Raw genomic sequence first — 7,444 nt, 5'->3', positions numbered from 1 at the left:
GTGTGTGTATATATGTGCGTTCGGCTATGTGTGTGTGAGGGCGCGTATGTATGTTTGTCATGTATGTGGGCGGTATATATGTAAGGTGTGTGGGTATTTGTGCGTGTAGGTAGTGGTGAGATAAAAAGTAGAAAAAAGTAAGTCTAATAACAAGAGAATAATGGATATAATGTAAGGGGGACGAGGGGGGGGGGTTAAAAAAAAATTATGTAAAGTGTTGCAGGGACGTAAAGGGGAGAGTCATAAGGAAGAGAAGGCTGTGTTACATGCATTCGTACATACATACATACATACATACATACATACATACATACATACATACGTACTACGTACATACATACATACATACATACATACAGACATACATACATAATATGAATTCCTATTTGTACCTATCTTCATAGGTACATTAGATTAAAACAAAAACACAAATCTTCATTTATACATACATACATACAAACATATATATTTACAAACATACATACAAATGTTTACTTAGCACGTAGTTCTGATAGTGAAGGTACATGGCACAGTGATCAGAGCGTCGACCCTACGATTGTGATGTTGTGAGTTCAATTCCCGAACCGGCCTGAGTGTTGTGTTCTTGAGCAAGACACATGATTTCACGTTGCTCCAGTTCACTCAGCTGTAGAAATGAGTTGCGACGTCACTAGTGCCAAGCTGTATCAACTTTTGCCTTTCCCTTGGATAACATCGGTGGCATGGAGAGGGGAATCTGTTATGCATGGGCGACTGCTGGTCTTCCATAAACAATCTTACCCGGACTTGTGCCTCGGATGGTAAACTTTAGTTCAAATAGAAGAAATTTGTCCAAAGTACGCTATTGTATCGAACTCGAGAACACGTAATAACCCTGCGAGCTTGTTTATCGCAGTGTCAATCTTGGTTTATGTTTTCTTTCCACTTGCTATTCTGTTTTCTAATTTAATACCAATTCCAGTTTCCCCTACTTAAACAAATCTATCGATAGTTTGCGTTGATTCAATAAAACCGTCTATTTATATTTTCATAAACCGACAATTTATTCCTGTGCAAATATTAATCTCCAGTTTGAAAATTGTTTCTTTTTCAAATCTTCTCATTTCAAATGTTCTGTAAACCAACAAATCAATTTACGGAAAAAATATATTAGTTTTCCTAATATAATTTTCAAGTTAAAACAAAAACTAAACGTCTAGCATAACTCAAAACATGGCTGACCCAAACACGCACACAACCATGCACATATACATCCGTGCACGCACACACATGCACACACACAAATGACGTCGATGTTTGCGTATGAAGCTGAGTTCTTAATCGTCTAAAGATTGTGAAGAGTTATCCATGGGTATAAAACACTCGGCAGAAGTTACAGATTGGCCCAAATACTGAGAATTTCGTCCGTTGGCACTTATCAAACTGGTTTCAAATGAAGCGAGTTTTATTTATATGCTCGTGGTAATGATATTTCCCTGTATTGCTCTAGAAAATTTAAAAACACTATCACGTTGATAATGCATATTTTTATGCAGTGCAGTAAGGAATAAATTAGATTTTTTAAACAACTTGCAGATGCACGTACGTACGTAAAAAAATACCCTGTTGATGTTAAAATTTCAATGAAGTAACCTTGGATCTAGGTTAGAAACCGTCTATTTGCCTATTGGCAGAGACTTGGAAGGACATGAATTAATTGGTTTAAATGGTTGAACTCGATGTAGATTAAACTATAAATAACAACATTTAAATATTGGGCTAAAATTCTTAGGTGGAAAAAGTTGAAGGATGCCCACTCCTTTACTAAACATAACAGTCGTTCTGATACCGTACACATGTATGGGCTGAGGTATATTTCATGTTACCACACAACCACAAAATTATAGATATTGTGTCATAATTTTTGACTTGGTGAAAATAATATAGAAACATTAGATATTGTCGAGTATCCTATTTTTGTGCATAGTGATTGTAATATGTTGTACATGCGGAGAGTTTAGATGTACGACCAAATCTAAGAATATATTAAAACTAAATGTAGTTATGTAATATAAAATTTAAACGTAGCTGAAACTTCTTGGCGATTCTATAGGTTTATGAAATAAGTTTCATTTACCGTTTGTACAGAAATGTTTGGAAATTGCAAAATAGGTCTCCAAAACAGTGAGCGTTGGGTGTAAGGATTGCATTGCTGTATATAGGAAAACAGGAAAACTTCCTTCTCTAATGGTTTGCAATTTCTCTTTGTTGTAAATGCATGTTGGCTTACAAGAGAGTGTTGTACTTGTGTAGCCAATGTAACAGAACCACTAAGTTTGCAGTTTTCACTTTTACGGTGAAATTTTAAAATTAGATCAGTCAAATGGAGCTTGTTCCTGGATTTACATGCGTGGGATGTGTTGTTGAAAAATATTTCGTTCTTATTAATAAACTTGTTTAAAAAATAATAAACGGGAAAACACATATACAACACACAAACACAAACATTCACAACACCCACAAACACACACACATTAAATATAAGAGTAGTTATTGCATCAGACATTAATAAAGATACCTTAATTAATTTATATTCTGAATGGTATCGATTCCCTGTGTCATAACAAGAGACAGTTCCTTTATTTCAGAAATATGTTGTTTATCGATATGAATTAATATTATAACATTGATTATTATTGATCTATGTTTATGAATTTATAATTTACGATTTTCAATACAATTCGAATTATATAAATGTCACGTGAATGGCCGGGCTTTCTATGCTATAAAATATTCAATAATTGACCATATATGGTTAGCAGCCAACATCTTATAAGTGAGAGTATTAGTTCTTTAAAAATTATTTTTGCATCTGTTTATACGCACACTTATATATATGTTTGTATATATGTGTGTCTTTATGTATGTTCCCATATATATATATATATATATATATATATATATATATGTATGTATATACCGGAGTAAGCACATAAATGTGAAACAAGGTGGAAAAAAAGAGTACTCAAATACCAGAGGTAGAGTAATCTGCTTTATTTAAAAGCAGCAGAAATATCACAAAAACTGTTACTCAGAGTTTCACGTTCCCGTTCGTCGGACAGGTCTGTTAGAATGGAACAGAAATGACGATATAATCAAACAAAAACAAAAAACCAAGGAATCCTAGGTTGAATTTCGGGCTTTTTAAAAATGTTCTGGTTAAGAACGGTTCCTTAAAATTTAGAATCGTTTGTAAAAGAGCACATTTTTAAAGGTAAGTTTTCCTACAATGAAATTTTACTGACAGGCGGCTCTAAAGGGCAACTTTTATATCTTTGCGATCTAACCGTAAAATAGGATTAGAAATCAGTTAGCCTATCTCGCCCTATAAACGGGAAGTAGCCATCAATATAATAACACTTTGCTTAAAAAAAGCAACACCCTAGCTTTTTCTACCACACCAAGCTTTGTTTAGATTATTACGTCTCAGCATAATGAATATAAGTCAATCTAGAATTACCAGTATATCTTCTATCAGTTGCACTTGTAGTAAAACCTTAGTCGAGCCCTTTTCGTTTCATGAATAGCATCCAACTCTACAATAGATCAGCCTCATTGTTAATCCCTCTAAAACACAATATAATCAACAAACGATCTGTCAAAAATCCTTTGTTGATGCAAGATTACACCTAGTTTAATTTATACGTGAAATCTAAAGAATAAAAACATAGCTAATAATCGTGACTGGGAAATCATTACAAAGTTAAATCGTATTTGGATGAGAAGAAGATTTGAAAACCTTCTGACAGCAGGAGAATCTGAAATTGCTTTTTGCTAAGAACTCCCTGACTAAAAGACATTCTGGAAGATAAGTTTCTTTTATCCCAAAAATCTTAAGATCTTCCCAATTATTTCAAATTATAATTTATCCTTCACATCAATTTTTAACATTTAGCGTGACTTGCACTATTTTATAACTTTTACTTATATCTCTAAACAGTTTAATTTTTATACTTCTTAATTTACTGCAATATATTTTATCGTGTTCTTGATTAATTCGAACTATTAATTATCCCAATTCCCATTATTTCACTTGCTCTAGCTTAATTAACTATTTCCATTTATTTAAGTCGTGATTTCGTATTAAATATTCCTTTGTAGCCCTTCACATCCAACAACTACTAATATTTCATCTCTGAGGGGCATCCAGCTGGTATAGTTGATAGCACGCCGGACAAAATGCTTAACGGCATTTGGTTCGTCCTTACGCTCTGAGTTAAAATTCCGGCGAAGTTGCCTTTGCTTTCTATCATTTCGGAGTCGATAAAATAAGTCGCAGTTGAACACCACTCTGCAAAATTGCTGGCCTTGTGCCATAATTTGAAACCAGTATTTAATTTCTGACAGGTGGCGAGCGGGTAGAATCAATAGCACATTGCACAGAATGCTTAGCGCCACTTCGTCCATCTTAACGTTCCGAGTTCAATTTCCGTTAAGGTTGACTTTGCCTTTTATCTTTTGGTAGTCGATGAAATGCATACCAGTCAAGCACTGAGGTCCATATAATTGATTAAATCTATTCTACGAACTTGCTGGCCTTGTGCCAAAATTTGAAACATATTTCATCTCTGACTTCTCATATCTTTGCTATGAACTCCGAATGAGAACTATTTCCACTGATCTTTAATTCCGTGGTATATTAATGCGCGTGGCCTAGTGGCTACAGTGTTTCGATTCTCAGATCGGGTGGTGCGGTGTGCTCTTGAGCAAAATACATCATTTCAAGCTGCTCTAGTGCATTCATGCGTAAATAACTAACTCTGCGTTGACTGGCAACCCGTTCAAGGCTGAATGTTGTGATCTCGGTCACTTCTAAGCCAAGGAAGCTGGCTTTCTAGCCTTATGAGTCTAAGGATTCACGACAGAAATTATTTCCTTATAATCTTGCTAAATAAACTAACAGCCTAATACTTGCTAAATCGCCTTCATCTATTTAACACTGACCCGAACTCTTAATTTGAAACTTGATAATACTCTTAACTTTAAATTCTATTTCTGAAAATTTATAAATATTTGATTTTTAATTTTAGAAATTTCAGCATTGTGGTTCTTCAGTAAAATATTCGAACGGTTATTTTCACTGGAACTGCATCGATCACGACGACAAGGATTCCAGTTGATACGATCAACGGAACAACCTCCTCGTGAAATCAACGCACATGTGGCTGAGTACTTCACAGAAACGTGCACTCTTAACGTAGTAATTGCGGAGATTCGGTATGACACAGAATGGGACAAGGCTGGCCCTTTGAAATACAGGTACTCTTCATATTTGCCAGCTGAGTGGACTGGAACAACATGAAGTAAAATGTCTTTACTTCATGTTCAATTCCCAGTGACACATAACGCGTCACTGGGAATTGAACTCACGACCCTACGATCGTGAGCCTAACCACTAAGTCAGGCGTCTTCATTTACTTTATTCTAAATAATTTTACTCTCCCCTACACTTCCTATTGAACTTTTTTGCTTCTACGTCATTTTCTTTCTTCTATTCCATTTATTTGTTTATTCATTTATTTATTTATCTATTTATTAATTTATTTATGTATTTACTTATTTATATATTTGTTTATTTCCTTACGATATGAGTTTCTCAACACGTTTTAATCTTAAATATTCATTTTTATAGTCGTACCTTTTACATTTCCCCTCGTTGTTTCGTAATACCCTATAAAACTTTAACAGTATTTTCTCTATAAGAGCTGTATTAGAATTCTGTTTCCCTTTGATCCAATATTGAAGATTTCCCACTTCGTTCACATTTGCTGCTGTTCTATCTACCTTTTATACCTTACATTTTCTAATGTCGTTTATAAAACTTTACTTTTATACATGAATCACGCCATTTTATGTGCTTACGTGGGTTTTAGCCTTGAGAGATATTAAAAGGATTTCTTATACTTTTGTCATCTAATGTATACTTTTGTATGACTGGATATATATATATATATATATATATATATATATATATATATATATATATACATTGATTACCTTTACAATTTAAAAAATGCAGGGAAGAAAATAAGGATAAATCAACAAATTGTAGAACATAAGCAAACAAAAATTGTATTAGAAACATCAGAACACTACCATACGGGCTCCATCGGTTGCACGCAGCCTGTTTGTGTTAATCTTGCTTTTGTTTTTTGTTTTGTTTTGTTTTTTTTCCACAAATTTTCATATTGTAAAAGCAATATCACATCAACTACAAAATTTAGAAAGTTGTTGCTTTTAACTTCTACAACAAAATCTGGGACTGCTGCTGCTAACTCTAGCATTTGGGCTATCCAAAATGGCAGAATATAGGTAAATATACATTTCTTCGATTGTAATCTGCTGATAATAGGCCTTTGCGCTCGAAATATAAAGTTTCTTTTTAACATTCTTTATTATTAGAAGCTCTCCTTATTCCTCATTTCATTCATATATATATATATATATATATATATATGTGTGTGTGTGTGTGTGTGTGTGTGTGTGTGTGTGTGTGTGTGTGTGTGTGTGTGTGTGTGAAGGGACAGGCGTGTCTGTATGGCAAGAAGCTTCCCGACAATATGGTTTCGAGTTCATTCCCACTGCGTGGCACCACGGGCAAGTTCTTCTACTATAGCCTCGGGCCGACCAAAGCCTTGTGAGAAATTGGTAGAAGGAAAATGAAAGAAGCCCGTCGTATATGTGTGTGTGTGTGTGTCTGTTTGTATCTATGTGTGTATCTTTGTGTCTTTGTTAGTTCTCCTTATCAGCGTTTCACAACTGGTACTGGTGTGTTTAAGTCCCCGTAACATAGCAGTTCGGCAAAAGAAACCGATAGAATAAGTACTAGGCTTAAAAAAAGAGTCCTGGGTTCGATTTGTTCTACTAAAATCTTTCAAAGTAGTGCTCCAGCATGGTGGCAATGAAATGACTAAAACAAGTAAAAGAATATATATATACATATTGTCCGGGCACATATGACCATTCAAAGGTTTTTGCTGGACACCCTCCGTCTTTAATATATGTCAGTTTTCCAAAGGAAAACATCGCTAATGAATTCTTGCTTAAGTCTCCACCAATCTTTTATCAGGGGCACAGGCCACTAATAACATCACGGAATGTATGATGACTGCCATACAGTATTCCGATGATTAGGTTGGAAGGTTTATTTCCAGAATTCTCTTATTCTTTTATTCATTTATCTGTTTCAGTCGTTTGACTGCAGCCATGCTGGTACACTGCATTTGAGTCGGACAAATCGACCCCAGGACTTATTCTTTGTAAGCCTAGTACTTATTGTATCGGTCTCTTTTGCCGAACCACTAAGTTACGTGAACGTAAACACACTGACATCGGTTGAAAAGCGACGGTGGGAGGACAAACACAGATACACACACACACATATATATATATATATATATATATA

Source organism: Octopus bimaculoides, chromosome 22 (genome assembly GCF_001194135.2).
Source record: "Octopus bimaculoides isolate UCB-OBI-ISO-001 chromosome 22, ASM119413v2, whole genome shotgun sequence".
Classification (NCBI taxonomy): domain Eukaryota; kingdom Metazoa; phylum Mollusca; class Cephalopoda; order Octopoda; family Octopodidae; genus Octopus; species Octopus bimaculoides.
Note: the sequence above shows the minus strand (reverse complement) of the source record.